Here is a 14536-nt window from a genome sequence, read left to right on the forward strand (position 1 = left end):
TATCACGACTTCTTTTTGCTGAATATAACATGGAAATACTCTAACCTTTACATTCTTGGAGACTTCAGCACATGGTTTGATGAACCTAACTCAAACCTGGAATCAGTGAATTATCTGTATTTAGTTTGGACCCACCCACACAGCCAGGGACTTTCTTGATGTTATATTTGCCTCTCCCAACTCAGCCTTAGTGAGTGTGTCCTCCTCTGTCATTTGAAGTGACCATTATGTACTTTCATTTGGGAACTCCATGGATCCGATTCACAAAAGTAATGAGACAAAATCCTAACTTTATGACTTTCGGTATTCACAAAAGGCATTTAGTAGTAGTAGTAAAGTTAGGATTCCTAACTTTACTACTACTAAACTGAGAAAAATCCTAACTTTACAACTTTCGGTATTCACAAAAGGCATTTAGTAGTAGTAAAATTAGGATTCCTAACTTTACTACAACTAACCTGAGAAAAATCCTAACTTTATAACTTTCAGTATTCATGAAAGGCATTTATTAGTAGTAAAGTTAGGATTCCTAACTTCACTACTACTAAATGCCTTTTGTGAATACCGAAAGTCGTAAAGTTAGGATTTTGTCTCAGATTGCTTTTGTGAATCGGGCCCCATGTCATTAATAAAGACTTAGGGGGACATTAGGATGATGGGCGGACTTTTTCCGCCCGCCATCCTATCGGATAACGGGACCGCCCACCATAAGGGCAGGGGTCCCGTGGGGGGAATTAGGATGGGCCTGCCACAGTGGCGGGTGCAATCCCTCATTTTTAACATTGCGGCAGGCGGTGCAAAAAGCACCGCCCGCCGCAATGCTAAAAATGCACGTTGTGCTTTTCAATACACAACATGACAGACACTGCGCGGTGCCTGTCATGTTGTGCATTGAAAAGCAGGGGGGTACCATAGGTACCCCCCATGTGCACCCCCTATCCCCCCGGAGTCCATGGGGGCCTGCAACGGGCCCCCGCATGTGGACCTTGCATGCCTTTCCGTGGTGGCATTGCCGCCACGGAAAGGCATTGACAAATGCCCATTGTAATATTGCTGGTGGTGTCTGATAGACACCGCCACCATATGCAACCCTTTTCCGCCCCGGTTGCAGGCCGTGACGGAAAAGTGGCAGACGGTCTTTCCGTGCGCCGCGGACCCCCCGGCCATGTTTTTATGGCGGGGGGTCTTTAAAGCAAGGATGGCGAGCGGATCGCCCCCGCCAGGCCGACGGTGGCTACTGCCAACCTGGCGGGGCGATCCGCCCGCCATCCTAATGGGCCCCAAAGTCTCCATTCAAACTGTTCTAAATGGGGGTCTGTAGTTGGCTTTGGTTTGCACCCTGTCAAAGAAGGAACCCTTCCATCTAGTCAGGATAATGGAGCTACAGACACAGGGACCACCCCTGCTCACCACCTTGGTAGCTTGACGCGAGTAGTCAGGCTTATCTCAGAGGCAAAGTGTAAAGTATTTATACCGCACACACACAGTAACACATTGAAAACACTATAAATAGACTCCAAACCAGTTTAGAGCAATTACCAATCTTTATCTAAACCAAACAAGACCAAAATGACAAAATCCAAAGTACAGAACTTAAAATATCACTTAAAAAAAAGTTTAAGCAATTTTGTCCATAGAACTCTATGGATGTGGTGATTTTACACAAAGTACCTGTGATGCATCAAAATTCAACATGAAAAACAGCCACAAGAGATGATGCATTTGGAAACACAATTTAGGCATTGATTCCTTAGTCTCAGAGGAGTAGAGGCATCATTTTTTCCAGCACAGAGGAGAAGTGTTGCATCGAATCCTTACTGCAAGGAGAAGCGATGCATTAAATTTCGGACATTTTGTGTTGCTTCTTGTCTGTGGGACTCCGTTGGCGTTGAAGTGGTGCACAGGTGCAATGAGTGAGAAAATCCAGGCGATGTGGATTGATGCAGCGGTGAAACAGGTACTGCATCAATTTCCACAGCCGCAGACAGATGATGCGTCTATTCCTTCAGCCACACAGCAGGGCCTGCGTCTAAGTCGGAGCAGGGGTCTCGGACATCGGAGACTCTGTGCTCTGGACTCGAGCTGCAGGAATTCTTTGGACTGCAAGTCTGTAAAGTGTATTCCTTGTAGGGATATGGACCACCTCAATAGTTTTGGGTTTTCACCCTTCATCTGCATTTAACCATCTGAAGGGCCTGTGGCCTGCCTGAAACCGGAAGCTAGTCCCAAATAAGTAGGGTCTTAGCTTTTTCAGTGCCCAAACCACAGTAAAATCTTATCTCTCATTTGCTCTCCAAATATGTTCCCTGGGAAGTAATCTCCTGCTAATGAAGGCTAAAGGTTGGTCCAGGTCCTCTTTATTTAGCTGTGTGATTACCGCCCCCATACCATTCTCTGAAGCATCTGTCTACACCACAAATTCATGGGAGAAGTCGGGTGCCTTGAGCACGGGCGTCATGCACATGGCTGCTTTCAGGGCACCAGAAGCAATCTGACAAGCCTCATTCCAGATCACTTTCCTTGGCTGCTTCCTGGAAGTCAGCTCGGTCAAGGGGGCAACAATGGTGCCATAGCCCTTGACAAATGTCCTGTCATAACCAGTGAGACCTAAAAAGGCTCTCACCTCTATCTGAATCTTGCAGGCACCCAAGCCAGAATGGTGTCCATCTTGGGTTTTAGGCGCGCCACCTGACTGCTTCTGACCTGGTGTCCAAAGTACACCACAGCCACCTGCCCTATATGGCTCTTACTGGCCTTGCTAGTAAGGCCTGCCTTTGCAGGGCCTTCAACACTTCCCAGAGGTGATGCAGGTGATCCTCCCAGCTGGAGTTGAACACTGCAATGTCATCCTGGTAGGCAGTGCTGAAATCCTCCAGCCCAGCCAGGACCTGGTTGACCAACCTATGAAAGGTGGTAGTGGCATTGTTCAACCTGAAGGGCATGACATGGAACTTGAAGTGCCCCTCCGGTGTTGAGAACGCTGACCTCTCTTTGGCCCCATCGGTGAAGGCAATCTGCCAGTACCCGGACGTCAAGTCAAACACTGTGGATCTTAGCAGCTCCTAGCCGATGTATGAGCTTATCAGCTCTGGGGAAGGGATGCACGTCAGTCTTAGTCAAGGCGTTGAGACCACAGTAGTCCACAAATACCAGAACCGCAGTTCAGATGGGGCACTGGGTGCAGCCCCTTTGGGACCAAGACCACGGTGCTGACCCAAGGACTTTTGGTAGGCTCTATCACTCCTAGTGCTAGCATCTTGGAAACCTCTTCCTTGATTCTGGCTTTGCTCTTGTCAGTCAACCTGTAGATTTTATGTTTCACAGGTGAACTGCCCCCAGTATCCACATTGTGGGTACACCAATGGGTGACTCCTGGGGTCAAGCAAAACAGAGAGACAAATTGTCTGTGCTTTGGTGGTTTTGGGACTTCCAAAGCTTCTTCAACCGGCGGCAGTCACTCTGTTGGTTCAGGATAGTGTAGGGTGAGGTTAACCCCTCCACTGACCCATCTTGCTCCTTGGTAGACAGGAGTTCAGGATGAGGCTCACTCTCCTCCTCCACCCCATCATCTATTGCCAAGAGCATGGTCAATTCAGACCTCTTAAAATGTGGTTTTAGGCGGCTCACATGTAGGACCCTTAAAGGGTTCCTTGGAGTTTGCAAGTCCGCCAGTAGGTGACATGGAACTTGAAGTGCCCCTCCGGTGTTGAGAACGCTGACCTCTCTTTGGCCCCATCGGTGAAGGCAATCTGCCAGTACCCGGACGTCAAGTCAAACACTGTGGATCTTAGCAGCTCCTAGCCGATGTATGAGCTTATCAGCTCTGGGGAAGGGATGCACGTCAGTCTTAGTCAAGGCGTTGAGACCACAGTAGTCCACAAATACCAGAACCGCAGTTCAGATGGGGCACTGGGTGCAGCCCCTTTGGGACCAAGACCACGGTGCTGACCCAAGGACTTTTGGTAGGCTCTATCACTCCTAGTGCTAGCATCTTGGAAACCTCTTCCTTGATTCTGGCTTTGCTCTTGTCAGTCAACCTGTAGATTTTATGTTTCACAGGTGAACTGCCCCCAGTATCCACATTGTGGGTACACCAATGGGTGACTCCTGGGGTCAAGCAAAACAGAGAGACAAATTGTCTGTGCTTTGGTGGTTTTGGGACTTCCAAAGCTTCTTCAACCGGCGGCAGTCACTCTGTTGGTTCAGGATAGTGTAGGGTGAGGTTAACCCCTCCACTGACCCATCTTGCTCCTTGGTAGACAGGAGTTCAGGATGAGGCTCACTCTCCTCCTCCACCCCATCATCTATTGCCAAGAGCATGGTCAATTCAGACCTCTTAAAATGTGGTTTTAGGCGGCTCACATGTAGGACCCTTAAAGGGTTCCTTGGAGTTTGCAAGTCCGCCAGTAGGTGACATCACTCTTGTGCTAATTTACCTCAAAAGGCCTGGACCACTAGTCCTGTAGAGCACAAAGCTCCACTGGGGCCATGACCTACACTTTTTGGCCAGGCTGAAACTCAACCAGAGTGATTTTCTGGTCATGCCAGCGTTTCAAGTCCTCCTGACTGGCTTCTAGGTTTGCCTTAGTGAGCTTCCTGAAGTGCGCCATCTGGTTTCTGAAAGCCAGCATGTAACTAAACACATCCTGGGAGCTTCCTCTCAGCCTTATTTTGGCAGGGTTCCCATACACCAGCTCAAAGGGGATAAAGCCAACTCCTTTCTGCGGTACCTCCCTGTATACAAAGAGAAGGCATGGTAAAAGGATATCCCACTTACTCCTCACGGAGTCTGACAGACCCCCAATCATGCTTTCAGGGTACGGTTGAACCTTTCAACCCACTCATTGAGTTGGGGGTGGTAAGGAGTGGTGAATTTGTAGTTCACCCTATACTTCTCCCACACGACCTTTATGTACATTGATATGAAATTGGTTCCCTGGTCAGATACCACCTACTTGGGGAAACACATGCCAGAAAAATCATTATCAGTGGCAGGTCCACCACAGGCACCATCACTTTCCTCAGAGGGATAGCCTGCGGGTGCAGGGTGGCATGGTCAACCAAGACCGGAATGAACCTGTTGCCCATGGCTGTCTTTGGGTGCAGAGGTTCCTCAATGTCGATCCACACCTGCTCAAAAGGGGTGCTCACAACAGGGAAAGGCTGGAGTGGAGCCTTACATCTCCTTCCACTCTTGCCACTTGCCTGGCACATTTGGTAAGACCTGCTATGTGCCTTCTCATTTGGGGCCAAAAGAAGTGGGGAACAATCCTTTCAAAGGTCTTTTCCTACACCAAGTGCCTTGTCAAAGGCACATCATGAGCCAGACCCAATTGGAAGGTTCTGAAGTGCTGCGGTACCACTAGCACATGGGCTGCCCCAGGCTCAGCAACCTTAGGCTCACTATGCAGGAGACTATTCTCCCAGTAAATCTTCTGTGATCCAGACTCCTTGCCAGCTGTAGCCACCTGCTGCATACCTTCAAGAGAAGGGCATTCCGGCTGCTCCTTGCAGAATTCCTCCCTGGCGGAACCCCCTTCTTGTTGCCAATGGGTCAGCTCAGGCAAGTCTAAAAGTTCGACCACTTGCTCCCCTGTAGGTTCCCGGTGTCCCCCTCAGGGTCTGCCTCCTCCCAGACTGAGGAAAACTTCTGGGATGGATTTCCTGTCCCCCCTGCCCTATCTCTTTCTGGCAAGCACCTGGGAAACTCTTTCAAGCTGCAGGCCCTCTTGACCATCCTTACAGGCTGCCATGGACTGAGTGATCATGCATGCCCACTCAGGCAGACCCACCATCTCCAAGTGTGACTGGCGTTCCAACTCATACCAAGGGAAGTCCTCTAGGTCGTTACCTGGACAGACAATCAACAGGCATGGATGGACTCACAGCTACTCTCAAGAAACCTGAGACTACCCCCCATAAAATGTAACCTGTGCCACCTTGTACTGGGACTCAAAGTTGCCCACTGCAACTACTTGGTGAAACACATTGGGGACCATCTGTTCTTCAGATACCAGGTGTCAACTGACAGTAGTCATGCTGACTCCTCTGTTTCTCTGAGCTTCCACCCTCTGTCCATTGATGGGCACCCACTGCCTGTACTTCAGAGTTTTCTCAGGCACAAAGGTTCTCTGGACCATCTCACTATCCCCTAGTGAGACAAGGGTCCTCTCAGCTGGCACCCACCCTTCATCTGGAACCAAATCCTCCCGAAGCTCTACACTAGCCAACCCCATTGACTGCGCAGCAATGGGTACCAGTGACCATTTTGGATTCTTGGTATCCCTTCTTATGTGACTCTCCTGACCACATGTGAAACACTTATGGGGACCGCTCTCTGCAGGCTTCCCTGTAGAGATCCAAAGCTTCTAATCTTTGACGGGCTGGGAATACTTCCCCTCGGAACTAGATTGAGGCCCTGTAGAGAACTCCTTCTGTTTAAACTTTTCCTCCCCACTCTTCTGCTGGGGACCCTGCCCACACTCGTCAGAATCTCCCCAATACTCCTTGTGGACCCTGGTGCTCATACAGCGCCCACCTCATGAGCAAGCTTCCTTGGGCAGCCAGACTGGTATCAATTAAAAGCTGGCACAGCTATGGAAAACAAAGATTATACAAAATCTCCAACACAATCATATTATATAGCCCCTGATAATCTGTTACCTGGCTTACCTTTACACAACCATACAGTGCTCTGCAAAAGTGATCAACACATTCATGCCAAGTTTGGGAATCAACTTTCTTGTACCCCCTAAACTTTGATTTGCATTGCCCTGGGGTGATACCATACTTTTGCAGGGATTCTGCAAATACACAGAACTATGCGCAGGAACATGGGATCTCAGTGAATAGGGGCTAAGCCTTCCTACCGCCTCAGTACCCGCAATCCCAGGACCGACTAGCTACAGTGTCTCACTCATTCTCCTAAACAATCATGAAGATACAAATGATTAGACACCCAGGAACACAACATTCTAGACTTTCTCAGGTATCGGGGTAGCAAGACGTACCCTTTTGCTCACACGCTTGTACTTGTCGACAATAAGAATTGTCAGAGACACTGTTATAGTTTAAAATGTTAATATTAACTATTGTGCTCTATAATGCAATATATGAGCTACTACCAGCAGCAACACACATAAACCTAAAACAGCATTGTAGCATGGCCATATTTTATAAATGCAGATGTCATCTTATATAGACAATTAATAAAGGACTATAAGACCTAACCACCCTCCCCTTGGTGAGAAGAAGTATTTGCCAGCCGACCCCAATTCCTTAGTGCCTAGATGGTATATGTACATTATAGGAATAGCATGGCTCTTCTCCCTGAAAAAGACCCTCTCCAAGTGGGTGTTAACCAAACATGCATTCCCATATCAAAGCACGAGTCTTCAGCAGCCGCAGCTGTGTTAGCGTGTTTTGTCTAGGTGCTAGGAACTGACCAGAACAGAATTACAAGGGGCATTATTTTTCGACCTTGCTCACCATGTTCAGACTAAACTCCAGTAACAGACCGAGAACGCACAAATCAGACGGTTCTCATGTGAAAGGCATAAACAGAGTCATGCAAAATAAACTAATGTAATAACGCACACAAAAACAGCATTATGGCAGCAGAGCTAATGCTAACTTAGCGATGTCAACAATGACCCTATCGACCATATGACTATACCTGGTGATAAGGGCATCTTTCATGATAGAATAGGTGAGAATCTGTGCTGGCCCGAAGGCTGTGAAAGTGTACCTCCGCTCTACCTCAATGTGCTTCCATCGACTCGCACCCCAGTGTATACAGAGAACTGGTACATGTGGAAAGTTGATTCATAACCCAAAAACCAACTGTGAATGTCATCCTCTCTTCTGTAATCCCTCACTATATCCTTGGGACTGTACACCCTCCCCTTAGATTACCATGGTAGTACACTGCCACAGTTTGTGCTTGGCCATGATGTCCAGCTCCTTTAAACTCAACGTATGGGCAAAAAGCAAATTCTTCTCCTCTATTGCAAGGGGTTTATCCTTATCTTATTAATATAATAATATAATTCTTTATTCGGTTAAGCACGAAGAAAACCATAAAAGAAACAATCAGCATAAAAAGACAATACATACATAAGTTAAAAAAGCCATATCATGGGTGCATTTATGCAGTAAGGAAAAAAAAAAAAAGGGAGCAAAGTGTCATTTGTTTAAAAAAGAGAGAGAGTTTTTGCTTCAGAGGATCATCATCAGATCGTTAAATCGTTATATATATATATATATATTTTTTTTTTTCCTTTTCCCTAGTGCAGTGTACTAGAGATTTTTTCTGTGATTCAGAATACATTTTAAAAAGTTCAAGACCAGGTAACAGACTTCTTCAGACTCTAAGGTTTCCAGTCTTAGGAAGGCCGGCCGACATTGTCTGAGGCCCCATCGCCTGCATAGCGGAAGTATCCAATGTTTTCTGTGGGGATGATAAAATTTACAGAAAAGGATGACGTGGATATTGGATTGAGTTGATTTCGCGTCGCAGGGGCACGGGGGCAGGTTTGGGTCCCAGGCCTTATTTAGGGGAAAAGCAACCAGTCTAAAAAAGAGGTTCAGTCTGAGCCTGGTGAGCAGCATCCTCTCGTATGTTTTAATATCGAGAGTAAGATACGGTTGGATGCCAAACGTTTGTTGGACTGTGTTCGCGTGAACCACTGAAGGTTTTGCTGACTCGTTTGACAGCCTTAGTGTTTCCAGGTGCCGTAATGCAAGTTCCTTGAGTTCCTTTTTTGGGAGAGCAACTAATGATTCTGGAGGGCGGTAATATTTTTCGAGGCCAAGGTCGGTGAGAAAATTTTTAATGTAGCGAAGCCATTTTATTCTTAGGGCGTGGTCAAGTGACATTGTGTCGGTCACTATCAACTGTGATAGCATGTTAGTGTCCGAGGTCCATATACGCCTCCACAAAAGCAATGGCTGGATTTTAAGGAGATCCTGCAGGTACGGGATTCCCAGTTCCATGTGGGAGGCGTAGTTTGATGAGCCTTTTGGGGTAGCGAGAAGAAATCTTATAAATCGGTTTTCGATTTTTTGGAGGGCTCCAACGTCAATGTGGCCCCAGACCCTGCTCCGTAAAGAGCAATCGCCTGACACTTGGCATTGTAGATTCTTAGCAGTTCTACTGGACGCCTCCTTCCCAGTTTCCGAGAAAAGGTCTGCAGGGCTGCTATTGAGCGCTTAAAGATGTGACATCTCGCTTCTACTGCTGGTTTCCATGTTAGGTTATCATCAATCAAAATCCCGAGGTATGGATATTGTGTGGCGGACTCCAGTGGTTGGCTATCAAGTAAGATGTTTTTTTTTACTTTCTTTGCCCCCCCTGTGATCATGACGAAGGTTTTTTTTCATTAACTTTTAGATCCAGGGCATTCATGAAGGTGGTATATCTGTTTAGTGAGTGCTGGAGTTCGCGCGGGGTTCGGGCCAGGATGACGGCGTCATCCGTGTAGAGGAGCGCTGGAATCGGTCTCTGTTTCATTTTTGGGAGGTCCTGGGCCCCCCTCAGCATCGCCTCCTCCAAGCCGTTTGTGTAGAGCGAGAAGAGAAAGGGGGCCAGGACGCAGCCCTGCCTAACTCCTCGCTCCACACCGAATGGTGCTGTCAACTCTCCATTCTTTCCGAACCGGACTCTGACCGAGGCCCCGGAATACAACTCTCTAAGAAGGTCCAGCAATGAGGGATCCACATTCATCTCTCTTAGGACTGTCCATAATTTAGAGTGCGCAACGCAGTCGAAAGCGGCAGACAGGTCTACATAGACCATGTATACCGTCGATTTCTTTGCGTGCATGTATTTGGCCATTATAAGGCTGAGATTAAGTGCCTGCTCAACTGTCCCAAGGCCTTCTCTAAAGCCGAATTGTAGGTCCGAGATGATGGCCTTTTCCTCACTCCACAGTTGCAGTCTCTCCAGAATGACCCTCCCCAACACTTTGCCAAGAGAATCCAGGAGGGAAATGGGACGATAGCATTTTGGGTCCTGTCGGTCCTCTTTCTTAAAGATGGGGACCATGATTGATCTAGTCCAGGAGTCCAAAATGCCCTCACTAGCTGCTGCTGAGCATACTCTCGTTAAGATAGGTGCCCAAAGCTCCTGGTTGCATTTGAAAAGGTCCACAGGCACACCGTCCGGGCCCGGGGCTTTTCCTGTTTTACTTTTATCCAGAGCCGCCAGGATTTCGGAGATGTCAAAAGATATAGAAATTGGGTATTGTACTTCGTTGTGGTGATGAGGAGGATGGTCCATGGTTCCTTGGTCTTTGAATATTTGTTCAAAGTGAGCTATCCAGGTTCCCTCATCTATAGCCACCTCTATCTTGGGAGAGTTGTTGTCCGAGAAGAAAGGGGATCTGATCGTTCTCCAGAAGTCCTTACTGTTTTTTGATAAAGAGCTCTTATCTAGGTCATTCCAGAGTTTCTCTTTCATTTGTTGTAATTTTAATTTACGTTCCAGATTGTATTTTCTTCTCAGGAATTGAATATGGCCCACGTCCCTTGGTTTTTTGTGGAGAGCAGATTTTAGGTCTGTTAGAGCTCTCGTGCAGTTGTGGTTGAACCAACCTTTCCTTTCTGTGTGTTTATTAGTTATTTTCCCCGTGAGTAGTCTCTTGGCTAGTGTCAAGATTTCTGCAAAGTTCTGCAGGACCTCGGAATGATTTATGGCTGGGTCCAGGCAGTTGATGATATATGGATATGCTTGATTAACTAATTGTTTTATGAATTTTTGTGGGTCAGTCTTTTCCCATTTTATGGAATAGCCATTATGTTTACGGAGTTGCAGGCTATCTTGAGTGAGGGCAGCTGCAATGTCCGTGACCTTAGATTTATATTCCGATAGGTGAAGTTCAATCTTTAATGCATAGTGATCACTTAGTATGTTGTCGATTACTTGGTGATCTGTGACTTTTGCAGCGAGACTATGGGACATCAGGATGTAGTCCACAGTTGTCTGGTGGCCTCTAGCTACATAGGTTGGATTAAACTGATTTTTCTCAGCCTTCGGAGAATTAGAGATGAATAAGTCAAACTCTGAGAGTGTGCTATTCAGAGCGTTGCCAGATTTATTGTGGACGAAATGTGCAAATGGGGCATCGTTGTCGTCCACAAGTCCGCAGCATTGAGTATCTGCCATTGGGCACGGATGTGTATTGAAATCACCTCCCCAGATAAGGTGAATCGTTTTGGAATTAGTCTCCCGATGTTGGGGGGATCTTAGCCTCTCCTGCATGTTATCAACGAAGGTGAGGAAGTCATTCTCCGTTAGATTATTATATGAATTGACAAGAGTAATGGTATCTTCGTTTGCAAAGGAGAGAGAAAGTATCTGGCAGTTAGAATCAGTGAAAAGATTAGACACTTTCAGATGGGAGAGAGTGTTGGCAATGTAGATTGCTAAGCCTCCTTTGGGTCTGCCTATTGGGCTTTGAGTAGCAGGTGAAAAGTAGGTTTTATACCCTAATAAATGTAACTCTGAGGTTGCCCAGGTCTCTTGCAGGCAGATTATTTTGCCTTGCTCCAGGAAATTGACTGCCCCAGGATCATCGATCTTAGTTCGGAGACCCGCCACGTTCCAAAATAAGAAAGGTATTGTATGGGAGTTGTCTTTCAGAGCTGGGGTTGGTGAAGTTGTGACAATGTTGTTACTTAAGGGGGGGGAGTATGGCGAGTTTGGGGTGGTTTGTTCTAGATCCCTTGGTGGTCAATCCACCATTTCTAGGGGACTGTATCTATTTGTTGTTGGAATGTTATACCAGGGATCCCATCTAGGTGGAGCTTTACGGGTCCTCCTCTGTTGTTGGTATCCCCATTCTCCCCAATTTTCTCCCTGCTGGCGTGGATTGACTGTTTGCCAAGGATTTTCCTGTTCTCTAAAGCGAGAGGTGCCATATTGTCTATTGTCGGGGAAAGTTAGTTGGCGCTGTGTTGGTTCGACCCAGGGGAAAGCAGGGTCCTCAAAGAAATTACTATTTGAGGTTTGAATGAAGGGGTAAAAGAATGAAAGGGGTTTAATTCTTATACTTCCCTTTGGATTTGGTTGTTCCCAAGAGGTAATATAGTCAACCACCCATGGGTCCTCAAAGGTTATAATAATGCAGTCCCCAGGGTATTGTTTGCTCCCTTTCCCCACCCACGGAGTCCTAAAAAGTGAGGAGATCCTGCCATGGCAATTTGGTGGCATGGGGCGATTTGTCTGCAGCCAATGATGAACTTTGTTTTTTAGAGACCATGGCGGTTCCACCGTATTAGGAGGTAGTTCGATTACTCCGATCATGACTGCTACAAAAGGGGCGGCCTCCGGAGGAAGCTCCGTGTGGGCTCTGGCTTCTCCTATCTCTTTTTGGATGTTTCTTTGGGCTGGTTGGGTAGAAGAGTTGTGTACCGGGGTTTTGGGGGGAACAGTTTTTCTTGGGGCTGGTTGCGGCCGAGTGGTTGTGAGTGGATTAGTTTTAGTTTGTTTTGTTGTAGTCGGACCTGCAGTGGTAAGGTTTGGTGTACTTTGAGTCAGGGTAGCTGGAGGTATCGGAATGGGAGGGGGAACAGTGGGTACTACTGTCTGTGGTTTAGTTGTGTGAGGAGAGAGGGTTTTGCACTAGTGCCCAGAGAGTTTAAGGGAGCGTTGTGAGAAGGAGTTTGCGCTCCCTTTCTTCTTTGGGGGGGGCCCCTGGGGATGTTGTGAGGACGAGATGAACTTCGAAATCTGTGTTTCTATCTTTATTAACTTGAGTTCTACAGGTCGTAGTAATTGTTTGAAGATTTCTGTTATCTTATCTATGAGTATAGAGTTATCTTGATCTTCCGGGCCCTTTGTGTATGGTTGCGATGGTGAGTCCAGTAGGATGGGTATAGAGCCTTCCTGTTGGTCATGGTGAACTATTGCAGTAGCGAGTTTTTGCTGTGGTGGTAGTAAGGGAATTGGTGGCGGAGTTGGTATAGCCTGAGAAGTGGTCGGGGGAGGAGCGGATTTAGATGTGATAGGATTATTTTGAGAAAGCTTATTTTTACTAATCGCTCCTTCTCTCCTTCCTCTTGCTTGTATATCCTCTGAGGAAGGTATCTGGGTAGGGGATTGGGGTGGTAACTCAGGGTTTTTTTCTAATTCTGAGCCTAACGGGGAATCAGCAAGGTCGGATACGGATAGATCTACGTTGTTTGGAAGGCTGCGTCTACCTTCGTTCGCAGTACCTGGTGCTTTTTTGTTTGCAGTCGGGACGGGAGTTCTGGCTTCTGCAAGGTTGCCCAGGGAGGATCGCTTGGCAAATTCTAAATCCAGTGAGACTCTTTTTTCCATGAGGGTGATACTTTGATCGATGAACGAATTAGCCTTTGCAAGGAAATCGTCCATGGGTCCCAGTAACTTCCCGACGCTCCCTGGAGCTAGTGTTTTTTGTTTTGTCCCTCTTGTGGCTACCATCTTACAGTACTATGGAATGATGTGATGGATGTTTGTTCCCGTGGTTTGAGTGTCGATGTATGATACCTGGTAGTAGATGTTAGGGGGGTGGGCCCAGCCCAGTCTCCTCCGGTCTGCGACGGGCTTGGACGGGCCCACCCTTGGCCCAGGCTTCGCCCCGGGCTCCGTCCCGCGCGCGTCCTGCGATGCGCGTTTGTGTTGCGGGTTAAATGGATATCGGGTGAAAGGGGGCGGGGCACTGGGAGGGGGCGCGGCTCGCACGGGAAGAGGCAACAGCTGATGTAGCTGAAGGCTGAGCCTCGCAGTCCCGGAGCCGCGCCTCGCGCCTCCTCTGCGGCCACGCAGATGTAATTCCTCCTCTCCTTCAGGGCAGAAAACGATAAACAGGCAGCAAGCTACTCCTGTAGCAACGTGGAAACAGAATGTCTGGCAGCGAACCTCACAGCGAGCGGCACCCGCGTAGCGGGTGCCGCAAGAGGTTAAGAGTGATTTGATGGGGGCGGGGCACTGGGAGGGGGAGCGGCTCGCACGGGAAGAGGCAACAGCTGATGTAGCTGAAGGCTGAGCCTCGCAGTCCCGGAGCCGCGCCTCGCGCCTCCTCTGTGGCCACGCAGATGTAATTCCTCCTCTCCTTCAGGGCAGAAAACGATAAACAGGCAGCAAGCTACTCCTGTAGCAACGTGGAAACAGAATGTCTGGCAGCGAACCTCACAGCGAGCGGCACCCGCGTAGCGGGTGCCGCGAGAGGTTAAGAGTGATTTGATGGGGGCGGGGCACTGGGAGGGGGAGCGGCTCGCACGGGAAGAGGCAACAGCTGATGTAGCTGAAGGCTGAGCCTCGCAGTCCCGGAGCCGCGCCTCGCGCCTCCTCTGCGGCCACGCAGATGTAATTCCTCCTCTCCTTCAGGGCAGAAAACGATAAACAGGCAGCAAGCTACTCCTGTAGCAACGTGGAAACAGAATGTCTGGCAGCGAACCTCACAGCGAGCGGCACCCGCGTAGCGGGTGCCGCGAGAGGTTAAGAGTGATTTGATGGGGGCGGGGCACTGGGAGGGGGAGCGGCTCGCACGGGAAGAGGCAACAGCTGATGTAG

This window comes from Lissotriton vulgaris, chromosome 7 (genome assembly GCF_964263255.1).
Source record: "Lissotriton vulgaris chromosome 7, aLisVul1.2, whole genome shotgun sequence".
NCBI lineage: Eukaryota > Metazoa > Chordata > Amphibia > Caudata > Salamandridae > Lissotriton > Lissotriton vulgaris.